Below are 14,357 nucleotides of genomic sequence, written 5' to 3' on the forward strand. Positions count from 1 at the left end.
ACCCCTAAACACTCTCATAACCATGTGCAGAGATCGGTACCCTTTATTTACAATCCCATTTATGTGATTACCCCAGTGAAGATCTTTCCTTATATTAACACCTAGATACTTACAATGATCCCCAAAAGGAACTTTCACCCCATCAACGCAGTAATTAAAACTGAGAGGACTTTTCCTATTTGTGAAACTCACAACCTGACTTTTAGCCCCGTTTATCAACATACCATTGCCTGCTGTCCATCCCACAATATTTTCGAGGTCACGTTGCAGTTGCTGACAATCTTGTAACTTATTTATCACTCTATAGAGAATAACATCATCCGCAAAAAGCCTTACCTCCGATTCCACTCCTTTACTCATATCATTTATATATATAAGAAAACATAAAAGTCCGATAACACTGCCCTGAGGAACTCCCCTTTCAACTATTACAGGGTCAGACAAAGCTTCACCTACTCTAACTCTCTGAGATCTATTTTCTAGAAATATAGCAACCCATTCAGTCACTCTTTTGTCTAGTCCAATTGCACTCATTTTTGCCAGTAGTCTCCCATGATCCACCCTATCAAATGCTTTAGACATGTCAATCGCGATACAGTCCATTTGACCTCCAGAATCCAAGATATCTGCTATATCTTGCTGGAATCCTACAAGTCGAGCTTCAGTGGAATAACCTTTCCTAAAAACGAATTGCCTTCTATCGAACCAGTTATTAATTTCACAAACATGTCTAATATAATCAGAAAGAATGCCTTCCCAAAGCTTACATACAATGCATGTCAAACTTACTGGCCTGTAATTTTCAGCTTTATGTCTATCACCCTTTCCTTTATACACAGGAGCTACTATAGCAACTCTCCATTCATCTGGTATAACTCCTTCGGTCAAACAATAATCAAATAAGTACTTCAGATATGGTACTATATCCCAACCCATTGTCTTTAGTATATCCCCAGAAATCTGATCAATTCCAGCTGCTTTTCTAGTTTTCAACTTTTGTATCTTATTGTAAATGTCATTGTTATCATATGTAAATTTTATTACTTCTTTGGCCTTAGTCTCTTCCTCTATCTCGACATTATCCTTGTAACCAACAATCTTTACATACTGCTGACTGAATACTTCTGCCTTTTGAAGATCCTCACATACACACTCCCCTTGTTCATTAATTATTCCTGGAATGTCCTTCTTCGAACCTGTTTCTGCCTTAAAATACCTATACATACCCTTCCATTTTTCACTAAAATTTGTATGACTGCCAATTATGCTTGCCATCATGTTATCCTTAGCTGCCTTCTTTGCTAGATTCAATTTTCTAGTAAGTTCCTTCAATTTCTCCTTACTTCCACAGCCATTTCTAACTCTATTTCTTTCCAGTCTGCACCTCCTTCTTAGTCTCTTTATTTCTCTATTATAATAAGGTGGGTCTTTACCATTCCTTACCACCCTTAAAGGTACAAACCTGTATTCGCATTCCTCAACAATTTCTTTAAACCCATCCCAGAGTCTGTTTACATTTTTATTTACCGTTTTCCACCGATCATAGTTACTTTTTAGAAACTGCCTCATACCTGCTTTATCAGCCATATGGTACTGCCTAACAGTCCTACTTTTAAAACCTTCCTTTCTATCACATTTATTTTTAACTACCACAAAAACAGCTTCATGATCACTAATACCATCTATTACTTCAGTTTCCCTATAGAGCTCATCTGGTTTTATCAGCACCACATCCAAAATATTTTTTCCTCTGGTTGGTTCCATCACTTTCTGAATCAGCTGTCCTTCCCATATTAACTTATTTGCCATTTGTTGGTCATGCTTCCTGTCGTTCGCATTTCCTTCCCAAATGACATCTGGCAAATTCAGATCTCCCGCTACAATCACATTTCTTTCCATGTTATTTCCCACATAGCTGACTATCCTATCAAATAATTCCAAATCCGCATCAGTGCTACCCTTTCCCGATCTGTACACTCCAAATATATCAAGTTGCCTATTATCTTTAGAAATGAGCCTTACACCTAGAATTTCATGTGTCTCATCTTTAACTTTTTCGTAGCTTACAAATTCTTCTTTCACCAGAATGAAAACTCCCCCTCCCACCTTTCCTATCCTATCTCTACGATACACACTCCAGTGCCGTGAGAAAATTTCTGCATCCATTATATCATTTCTCAGCCATGATTCAACTCCTATTACAATATCTGGTAAATAAATATCTATTAAATTACTTAATTCTATTCCTTTCTTTACAATACTTCTACAGTTCAACACTAACAATTTTATGTCATCCCTACTTGATTTCCAGTTCCCTGTTCCCTTATCACCGCTCCCTAGGCCATCCCGTTTCCCTGAATGTACCTCCCTATTACCCTTACAAACAAATTTCCTAACTTATACGTACCACTGATGAGGTTGACATCGGGAAGGGCATCCGGTCATAAAAACTCGCTATGAAGATTCATCTCACTTCATAATCAACCCCGTAGAGAAAAGGGATAAGGGTATTGTATTATGTAATATTAATACAAAAGAACATAACGGCCAGTCATTTGTCTCTGTCACTTGAACAGTAGGCCTACTACACAGTAAACCCGATCACTGATTTCATTTGAATTATCGTCATCTTGTGCCGCCAACTTCCCTGCTAATGGCTTGTCATCATTCCAAATGATGTCGTCTTCACCGTCATGCACTACCATCAAGAGCATTCGAGATCATGTCTTTTTGAAACTTTTAAAAAATAGTTCCGTTCCTGACTCGAGTCTATACAGTGAGAATCTATTCGCAAATGGTTTCTGGAGATGGTCTCTGTTATTCCCAGCTGGTGCATGTGTAGCAGAAGCCACCCCATCCGAATAAAGCTGTGCTGTAGAAAGCATGCCAACCCACCAGCTGATAACTAGTGTATGTTTCGACTCGTACTTCTAAATGTAATGCATAGTGACTGGAAGCATTCTTTGGATAACTGCAGCTGTAGAAAGCTAGACCTTCATTTTTAAGTACACTTCATGCTTGTTCTCTATATTTATCATATTAGGATTTACCTAAACAGCTGTAACTGAGATAAGAGAGACCACATTGTTTAGGTTAGGTATGCTATCAAGTGCCTGAATAGTGCCAGAAGTTCCACGATGGAAAAAATAAAAATAAATAACAGGAAATTTGCCGCATTTATGGATATCTACAGGTGTGGCGGTAATGCGTTTTATCAGCATAACATTTAATTTTATACGTTCGTTATCTCCATTTTAAAAATTAACACACAGTATGTTTTGTTTGGCATCTCCAAAAATCTTAGAAGTAGTTAGTGGGAACATAAAATCAATAACATTATTATTATTATTTGTTAGATATATTGGCAAGTAAAACAATTGTTATGATTGGATTGTTTTTATCACGCTTTAAATCCACTTCTCTTAAAAAATGACCTATAGTGGCCCAAATTAAGAGATATTAAACAATAACTTTGTAAATGATCTCGCCTGCTATATTATAGCAACAACCGCAAATATTTCTTAACTAAAGTAAACTAGTTTTCTAATCCCGAGGTGGTGCTGCTCTTCTTAGGCATGCCCCCAATGGAGGAGAGCTGCACGTACCATTTTTACTGCGTATCAACCTTCCTGCAATTCTTTCATCTCTGGCAGGGGGTACCGGGCATCTAACTCAGGCCCCCGAGAATGCCAGCTAATTGTGCTAACCATTATGCTAGCGGACATTCCTAACTACAAAACACAGATATATAGCATGACATGCATACTTGCAATGCGCGGGTCGGACACTAAACTATTCACCTATTTGTGCAACGTCATCAGAGCTGCAGCAGGCCTACGCTACGGAGGCAGACATTTCTTAACTACGAAACACAGATGTACTGCATGACTTTGACGCGGGTTGTACAAACACAACTATTCACAAATTTGTGTGATGTCATCGGAGCTGCAATAAGGCTTGTACCCGCTCTGAAGCAGAATCGTTGTTTGAATTAAGTTGAGGGGTCTTGTATGAAAGATATATTTTTTTCATTTTCTTTGTCTCGAAAAGCCAGGGAGGTCTAATACACAAGTAAATACGGTACTTCACTTTCACCTACAGTAGGGTTATATCAGGATCACAATTTGTTTTAGAGAAATATTAAAACTACGCATTAACTTCTACTACTGATCCACTGACAAGCTTGAAGAAGTAAGAAAGCAATCCTGGTAAATGGTTCCTTACATAATTTGCAAATCACAATACTGCAATGTATTTTCCACTTTCATGCACAGAGCCCATGTAATATCATTTATGAATTTTGGCAATCCTGTTCTCCATCTTTTCAAACTTACGCAAGTATTAGGAAATAAACCAAATACTTATAACAGGATTACATTTTTAAAAAAAGAGTATTAATTTAAACAGAGAACTGTGAAACCAGATGACTGGGAAACACTACTCTACGACTCAGGTACAAAATTTCTCCAAGTCTGGAGAGGGTGTCCAAAAAGGTATAGTAAAAAAACAGAAGAGGTTCTTTGTGATAAACTGAACCAACCAACTGACGCTGTCTGAGCAGTCTGACCAACACAACTGAACACAATCAGCAAAAAAAGTTTACAAAAACCAGCATTCCTCGAGTACAGTTATTTCCTTCTTCACGCATGTCTTCATAAGTCTTGAATGGTATTGGTTCCTCTCAATGGCTATGGCTGTAATTGCAACGATACCTGAAAATTAACAGATAGTATACATGCAGTTTTACAACATTTATATGCTGATTCATTAGGTCAACAGCTAGTAGAATCTTCAGAATGCAGTGTTAGCAAGCCAATATAAGCAAGAGGATGAACAGGATACGGTATATATTAACGTTCGTACAGTAAATATTTACTAGCCTAAGAAGTACAGGAATATATATGCACAATGCAATTTGAGGCACATTGTCAAGTAAGATATACCTATTGTCTGACAACAAATGTATAAGCCAGATCTTGTACATATCAAGCCAGTTCAAATAATATCTATAAATGTTGCTAAGACTGACTATGGTATTTCTGAGACATATACAGTCTTTAGTTTCAAAATTAATGAAAGAGTAGTATTTTTAATATATCTTCACACAAAAGATGACTAGCGAATAATAATAAAGATGTTGCCATTGATGCTTTCATGGCCTGTACTTATAGACATGATATTGGCTTTTGGACTTATGCCGTGTCAAGAAAATAAGCTGAAATTCTTTACATTTCGCAGAGAACTTTGCTCCGCGCCATCAGAAGTAATCTCGAGAGCCTATATCATGTTAATAATATCAAACATTTCAATTTTGTCCGACTCGTTGGCCGAATGGTCAGCGTACTGGCCTTTGGTTCAAAGGGTCCCGGGTTTGATTCCCAGCTGGGTCGGGGATTTTTAACCTTCATTGGTTAATTCCAAAGGCTCGGGGGTTGGGTGTTTGTGCTGTCCCCAACATCCCTGCAACTTACGCACTACACGTAACCTATCCTCTACCACAATAACACGCAGTTACCTGCACATAGCAGATGCCGCCCACCCTCCTCGGAGGGTCTGCCTTACAAGGGCTGCACCCAGCTAGAAACAGCCACACAAAATTATTATTAATTTGAATTATTTAAAAAAAGCTAAGGTTGTTGTTTTAGGGTGATTGACAACACTCTCCGACTTCGTAATCTATAATCTCTGACTTGACGTATTCTTGGCTTGTTTTGAAAGTATGAGTGCCATGCATCTTTGCACAGCCTTTGCGTCTTACAAAAGTGTTTTTAAATGCTTTAAGATGAAATACATTCACCTCTTGCTGTTTTGGAAGGTGCTGTATCGACTAAATATTATGGATTCAAGGTAAACGGCATCTTTTCATAGTTATATTATTATTCTCCTGTGTTTGGTTTCTCATAACTCCTGTCTGGGAGATTATTTATGTATAATGATCTGGGTTTGGTCTGTTATACCCGCTGTTCCGGTGTGTGCCAGTGTGATTACGTATATTGTTATACTACGGCATGATGGTCACCGATTTTATTACATGTATGCATTCATTTCAGAACTCCATCTTCTGTACAAGTCGAATGCGTGTCAACGCGAGACTATGCTCTGATATTTCGAATGCGTGTCAACGCGAGACTATGCTCTGATATTTTATTATGGCGGGCATGCTTACGTTATTTTGTTCCTTTCCTTTCTGTGTTGTGCGCATGCTCTTTTTGTCCCCTTACCTTTTTTATTTTTTGCTGTAGTTGGGTTTTGGGTACCTTTTATCTGCTCCTTGTATAACAATACTTTGAACAATGGTTTTAACTGATGGTCTATGATGCGTGGGAGACTTTTTGTTACCATGGTGTCTTCTTTGTGTTATGTGAGATAAATGGATCTGTTTGAAAGATCAACCTATTGTTTTGAGTATGAAAGATGTTATTTTTGCTAATTACAATTTGAATACGTCAATATATTGATAATCTTGCTGCTTGTAAAGAGGTATGTTCTGTTACAAAAAGGTATGAAATAATTATATTTCCCAAAGACTTGTTCAAGCTTGACTACAATTATATTTTCACACACTCATATTTTACTTTCTCCTTGCAATGATTTATTTTTATCCTCTGGGTTTTCTTGGCTTATTGTATAAACCAACCTATATACTAATGTACATTTGGGTTTTATTGTGTTCGTAGATTAGTCTCTTAATAGCCTTCACTTCACTTCACTTCACTTCACTTCACTTCACTTCACCTCACCTTTAGCTCATGGATCACTACTTGGCTATTCCCAGTCATGATCTGGACTTCGACGTTTAGTTTATGTCTTAAGGGGTGGGTTACACATGTGAAGGAATATAGCCATAAAGAAGGTGATTTTCACTTTTTACGGGCTTAGTTTTCTCCTGGCACACTGTAACTTCCCTTTTAATCAAACGTGGAAATATTCCAGCCAGTTGTTGTACTTTGTCACTTGGTGTTGGTCTGAGGCAGCCTGTAACAATCTTGCACAACTCATTTAGAGCCGTATCTACCAACTTTGTGTGCGTGGATCGGCACCATCCAGGGCAGTGGAGAAACATAAAAACAAAGCAGTTGTCTGCAAAATTTGTGCAGATTCACCCATCTTGAACTGACCTGCTTGCACAATATCTTGTTACCTGCCTACTTTGTCAATAAGCCATTTTCTACAATTAATAATAATTTCAAAAAGTTATTATTCTGTTGACACTTAGCAACAATTCTCAAACGTTTTAATTCTGCTGCCTTCAGAATTTGAGCTAACATGTTCATGGACAGCGGAAACTTCATCTCTAGCCACATAACAGATCTTATCAAGCAGGCATCAATTTTTATAAGACACTCGCTGCAAGTTGTTTTACGTTGCACCGACACAGATAGGTCTTATGGCGACGATGGGATAGGAAAGGGCTAGGAATGGGAAGGAAGTGGCCTTAATTAAGGTACAGCCCAGCATTTGCCTGGTGTGAAAATGGGAAAATATGGAAACCATCTTCAGGGCTGAATGCAAGTTCACAGCTGCACGCTCCTGACCGCATGGCCAACTCGCTCGGTAGGGAAATGACTGATAATATCCATTGAAAGTTTCTGGAATGAATTAATGAATTGGTATTGTGGTTAATGCTGATGAAGACATGTCTTTTGGAACATTTCTTTTTTTCTTTCTTCTTTTTTTACAACTTGCTTTACATCACACCGACATAGATAGGTCTTATGGCGAAGATGGGATAGGAAAGGGCGAAGAGTGGGAAGGAAGCGGCCATGGCCTTAATTAAGGTACAGCCCCAGCATTTGCCTGGCGTAAAAATGGCAAACCACGGAAAACCATGTTCAGGGCTGCCAACAGTGGGGCTCGAACCCACTATCTCCCAGATGCAAGCTCAAAGCTGCACGCTCCTAACTGCACGGCCAACTTGCCCAGTGGAACATGGTTTTGTCCTACACATTGAGGATGTAGCTTCTGAGGAACTTAGTACAAGCATTTAGTACACTATATTTTGAACATTAAAAAAAAAAAAAAAAAAAAAAAAGATCAAGTGAATGTTCTTTCCAGATGAGCCATGAGGTGCTATGGGGTCATGTGTTATAAATTTTTTTTTTTTTTTCAGATTTCAGATATAGATGCATATTACTGGTAAATGTTTTGCAGCACTTAAAGCAATTCTTGGTGCCTAATGACTACCTACATAGTTTGAGTTTACAAAAATGTGTGTGTGTATGTATAAGAAATCCATAGCCAGTGTTACTGTGGTGTCTGTAGCAATGTGTTTATCATACAGACAACATAAATTTGATAAGAGAGGGAGTATTCATACTGGTTAAAGAAGAATTCTAAGCTATGAATAAGGTTAAGGACCAGAAATATGAAATTCTAGGTATAAGGGTCATCTCTAAAGATAATAGGCAATAGAAGAATTTGTAAGCTATGAAAAAGGTTAAGGACAAGAAATATGAAATTCTCGGTTCACCTCTAAAGATAACAGGCAACTTGATGTTTTTGGGGGTGTACAGAACTGGAAAGGGTGATGAGGATGCAGAGTTATCTGATAAGATAGTTAGCTATATGGCAAATGACACAAAAAAAAATAATGTGATTGTAGAGGACAATCTCAATTGACCAAATGTTATCAGGAAAGGTACAGTTAACCCCTGATATATTACCACCCTCAATTATTGCCGACGATGAGCAACAAACAGATATTCCTGATGAAAGAAGCATAGTAATATAATGCCACCCCCACCTACTGCCATACAATGTTAAAAGTGTACTCGATATATCGCCTACTGTTGATTTAAAATAATTGGCAGGAACTCTGAGAATTTACCTAATCCTGTAGAAATGAGAATTTACCTAATCCTGTAGAAATGTGAACAGGCTGGATGCTACTGACCCTCATTAGTAAATAATTATCTTGAGTGGCGTAGTGCAAAGGATTCACTGTACCTGCTCTGAAAGAATGATCATGGCATATAATGTGAATTTTCTTATGGCTTATCATTGTGGACTGTTTCTGAGAATAGTTTTGGAACCCTGAACAAAGCAATCTGAGGGTAAAGAGCTTGGCAGCAGCTCACCTTGACCTGTTATGCACTTGTCATGTCTGTTTTATGTGCCCTGTATGCACAAGTTTCTACAATGAATAAACGAACAACATTAAGTGTAAGAGAGAAACAGGAATTGTAAGCTTATAAAAACAGTTATCCTCCTGCTACTCAGCAGAACATTGCAAAAGATTATTCATTCTTACGGGGGGAAAACGTTAAGCAGACGAATTGTTGGGGACATTCTAATTGAAAAATTTAAGTGGACTGATCAAACATCTCTGTCAGGTAAAAAACAGTAAAATGTGAGAAGCATACAGCAGAAGTTGAGCTGATGGTTGTACAAGAGGGCAGCGAAAATCTTCCAGCAATCATTAAAAATGACAATGAAAATGCTTTATTTTATCATATGCAACCTGATAATACAGTGTCAAAGCTACTGTAAGGGGTTGCAAGAAATCCAAGGACAGAATAACCATTGTGTTTTGAACTAATGCTAGGGGAAGTGATAAAAGAGAGGTGATAGTGAGTGAAAAGTCTCCTGAATCTCGGTGTAACTAAACTTTTAACCCATTGGTTTACGTTGTGTACAGGAACAACAGAAATGCATGGATGACCACTGTCAAATTCGACAAATGGATCAAAGATTTCTCTAGTAACATGAGAATCAAGATAACTGTATAAAAGTTGCACGTACCATCTGTCACGATATTGTACGAATACAAAATACCTACATAAATTAAATGTTGAATTAAGTGACTTTGGGAAGTTTATAAACGACACACTGCAAGATAAACTTGAAAGCCGAGTTTAGAGCGAGGATGTGCGTCAAAATGTTTTGGTGCAACTAGACTTAACCTTCAGTTTCATCTCTTAGCGAAGCACATTTTTCAAAAATATTTCAAAAATTTGGTTAAAATATAAAAATGTAAAATATCCTTAACGACTGCATCAAATATTTTTTTTAATGTAACAGGTCAAGCAACTGCTAAATAGATAAAGTGAGCGATACTTGTTAAAAGTCATTATTGTTCAGAACTGTTTACCTGTTCCATTGCTGGGCCAGAATTAGCTGAACATATTGTTTACAAAATGGAAACAATTTATTTGCTGTAAACCTTGTTAGAGAGGAAACAGAGATTACTGATATTCTAACAGATTTACAAAACTTCTTTACAATTTGCTTTACATTGCACTGATACAGATAAGTCTTATAGCGACAATAGGATAGGAAAGGGCTAGGAGTGGGAAGGAAGCAGTCGTGGCCTTAATTAAGGTACAGCCCCAGCATATACCTGGTATGAAAATAGAAAACCATGGAAAACTATATTCAGGGCTGCCGACAGTGGGGTTCGAACCCACTACCTCCCAAATTTCAAAAGTTCTGTCACATGATTCGTCTTCATGTATTAATGATTTTGTGGCACATATTCCTTTACAGGAAGCAGTGGTTCCAATTTATAAGACATAAAACAACATACCTTACAGCATGATATTTAAAGTTAGTGAGCAAAAATTATTACTTCAGTTGAATATGGATTATGGACTGAAGATAGATCCAGTGAGTGGGAATCTCTGCTTGTAGTGATATCAAAGAAGGGCATGGAAGAAGATTCTCTTAGATTATGCAATACCATAGTTTACTGCAATGTAAACTGTATAGAATAGCTAAGGACTACAAACTAATTCTCAAATGATTGACTGCTTTCTGCAGAACAGAAGATTTTTGTTGAATTTCAAGGCCAGCACAGCAGATGGAGGGAATTGAAGAATGGTCTTTCACAAAGAGGTGTGCTAGCTCCTCTACTTTTTTAACACCTATACTAATGATCAGCCCCACCCACAAGGAATGAAGAGTTGTATTTATGATTTATCAACCTGCGAGGAACAGGGCTAATAAAGGTCTGCCTGTCGATACAACTGATTATACAATTAGTATATACTGGTTACTAATTTAATTCATACCACCAATTGTACATGTTTCAAGAAATAGATCTATTCTCTTCTTCAGTGATAATAAAAAAACATGACAAAATCCCTAAGGAGATGCTTAAATTTACAACACATAAACATCCATACATACATCATCATTATATGGGTAGACCGTTACCCCTTTCAGCGTGCGAGTCTGCAAGCCTCTGTGAATTTACTAAATGTCGCCACAATCATAGAGTTAGTAAACGATTCACTAGAGGTAGCATTGGCGCCACCGTCTACGAGAGAAACAGTGTAGCGAACGGAGTATGTTGAAATCGCAGCTGTTTGGCAAAAAGCTCATTCCGCCGTACTCATCAATGTAAATCGGGGCCTTTTAAAACTGTGTGGATATACATAAGGTTTAAAATTCTTACATGTCAATATTTTCAGATACTACAGTATACATGTGATGCTTCTCTCCAGTAAAAAAGAAAGCCCAAAAAGCATGAATACAGGATTAAATGCGTAATAAAAGAGGATGGTGTTCAGGTGCAGTTAAGTAACAAAAATCAATTTACGGTTCATATTAAGGCTTGTAACAACATACGTTTAGAAGGAGGGCTCGTATATTTCGCTATTTTTTGTGTAAATGACCAGAATTTTGGTATAATTCTGCCCAACGACCGAAAATGTCCTCTCTCGTACGAAGCGGATGAGCGAGATTTTAGGCCTAAAAATGTTGGCGAGATTTTGGGGTAAAGTAGACAAAATATTATCATCGCCGGTTTAGCCCCTAGCTTTCTGAGTCCAAGTTGGCAGGTTCGAGCTTGGCTCAGTCCAGTGATACTTGAAGGTGCTCAAATAAGTCAGCCTCTTGTAAATATATAGATTTAGCGGCACATGAAGGAACTCCCATAGGAAAAAATTCTGACACCTCAGCGTCTCCGAAAACCGTGCAAGTATGTAGTGGGACGTAAAGCCATTTTTATTATCATCATCACCATTATTGTTTTTATTATTATTAGTATTATTAGTATTATTATTATTACTGTTGATGTTTTCTAAACGTGATTTAAAGTGAAAATATGAGACTCGGTTGTGGTTTCGGCCTATTATGGAGTTTTTATTTAGCTTTTCCTGAAATATATGATTTGCTTTAAGATTTTAACTTGTAAAATGATTTCCGTTAATGGAAAGGAAGTGTGGTAAATTATATGATTGAAGAGAATTGAAGAAATACGTACAATATTTTTTACAATTTGATTTATATTGCACCGACACAGATAGGCCTTACGGCGATGATAGGTTAGGAAAGGGAAGGAAGCGTCCGTGGGCTTAATTAAGGTACTGTCCCAGCATTTGCCTGGTGTAAAAATGGGAAACCACAGAAAACCATCTTCGGGGCTGCCTAGAGTAGGGTTTTAACCCATTTCCCGAAAGCAAGCTTACAGCTGCGTGGCCCTAACCGCACCGCCAACTCGTTCAGTCAATAATACATTATGCTTGCATATAGTCCTATGTGACATTTAAAGGAATAATAATATTGACGAAAGTAAAGGACTCAGATGTTCACACGGTGTTGCACATCTAGTCTCTAAATTGGAAAATGTGGTAAGGTATGAACGGGGACTGCTACACGTATTGTAGGAAAGGAAAGCAACAAACTGTATATACAGAAAATATATTCAATAGCTTTTAATAGGCCTACTATAAATACACACAAAAAGTGACAAACGGACCACAATTCCGGGCTATCATGCACATCTTTCCTTATTTTCTTTTTTGTACCAATTTGCTTTACGTCACACCGACACATAGGTCTAAATTTAAATTGAACTGAAGTACATAAGGAATCTTGCTCAACTCAATGGGTTTAAAATAGATATGGTCAACCGTTTGATTAATAAAATCAAAATTAAATTGTCCACTAATCTCGTCCCAGAAAAACCTAAATAAACTAGTTTCGCCACATTTACATATAACAACCCAGCCATCCATCAGATCGCAAATACTTTAAAGAAGCACAATATTAATATAGCCTTCAGGACAGTTAACACCAATCGAAACATACTTTTTAACCACAACAAGGTCAATCACAATAGCAACTATTATTCAAGGTCCGGCATATATAAACTAATATGTACACAATGTGAATTTTCTTATATCGGTCAAACTGGCCGGAGCTTTAACACGAGATATCTGGAATATTATAACGCTCAAAAACACAATAAGTACTCAGCGATGAGCCAACATATGAGAGAAACGGGCCATCACTTTACATCCATAGAGAAAGATCTTACCATCATTAGAAGCATAGGTAAAGGGAAATTAATGAATGAACTGGAAAATCTACACATCTTTTTAGACCAAACCTACAATAAAAATAAAAATCTCAACGATGTCAATGAAATTAAAAATCCTTTGTACGAATTAACACCTAGATTAATTAATATCGTGAATTCAAATCAAAACAAATCCCTCAATTTTTTAAATCTCCACACTCAAATGTTTCATCCACCATGCCAAAAGTTAAACCCGCCCATATCGCTTCTAGAAACTCCCCTCCAGCAATAGCACACACGCCCATAGACCAGCCTACCCCCACTCTCCCTCCATGCCCCGCCCCTCCATTACCGCACCAGTACAACACCAGGAGTAGAAATGTTGATAAGACAGGCGCTGCCAGAACAGACAGGTCCATCTAGTATGAATTGAACAACTAAGTCATTTTACAGTTAAGAGGTGTTAGTTTAACACATTTTATCACAACACGTGCTCTAAATTTTTAATTCAATATTACTTTTCTACTTCATTACAGATATTCTTAAGATCCCTCCCAAAGACCAAGCAACACATCAACGGGAACAATATTCATACAAGACTGTATCAAGTGTCTAGGATGTTGCTTCTCAATTAAGCAGCAGCCGAAAACTAAGAAACAGCTTAATATTGTACTCTTGTCAATTCCTTGACGTTACATGAGACCCAATGTCAAGACGCTAACAGTTTCATTCACAACAACGTTCTCGACCAGTCTACCTATAACAATCCACTTGTGCATGACAACACATTTAAATATTAGTTACGTCAAGAACATGAAAATGAAAATCATGGGTCAAATAAGCCCCAGTTTTAATATCATCCTTTCTCAAGACTTATGATAAAAAAAGAAGATCCATTTCATTTTATTTTTGAACCTTTTAAGTTAACCAGAATAGAACTGCCAAGTTAAAACACATTTAATTTAAATTTATATTTTCAATCTTGACCAACCTACAATCAACAATCAGTTCAAATCTCCACTTGTTGTTGACGACACATCCTGTCAACAGACACGGTACGTCAAGAACATGATTCGATATAGGGGTCACATAAACCCTGGTATGTAATCCTCTT

General features: G+C 37.4%; 1 protein-coding gene across 4 annotated transcripts in view; it reads right to left on the reverse strand.

The window, feature by feature from the left end:
- Window positions 1–14,357, reverse strand: part of LOC136856783 (interleukin-1 receptor-associated kinase 1-binding protein 1) — a 70,388-nt gene that overhangs the window by 24,383 nt on the left and 31,648 nt on the right. Inside the window, exon 4 of one of the 4 annotated variants that reach the window (XR_011017513.1) lies at window positions 2,408–4,712. The exons of the other annotated variants lie outside the window; for them this stretch is intronic. The gene's annotated coding sequence lies outside the window, so the exon portion shown is untranslated. The remainder of the gene's footprint in view (window positions 1–2,407; window positions 4,713–14,357) is intronic. 4 annotated transcript variants of the gene reach the window in all.

This window comes from Anabrus simplex, chromosome 1 (assembly GCF_040414725.1).
Source record: "Anabrus simplex isolate iqAnaSimp1 chromosome 1, ASM4041472v1, whole genome shotgun sequence".
In the NCBI taxonomy this organism is placed as follows: Eukaryota; Metazoa; Arthropoda; class Insecta; order Orthoptera; family Tettigoniidae; genus Anabrus; species Anabrus simplex.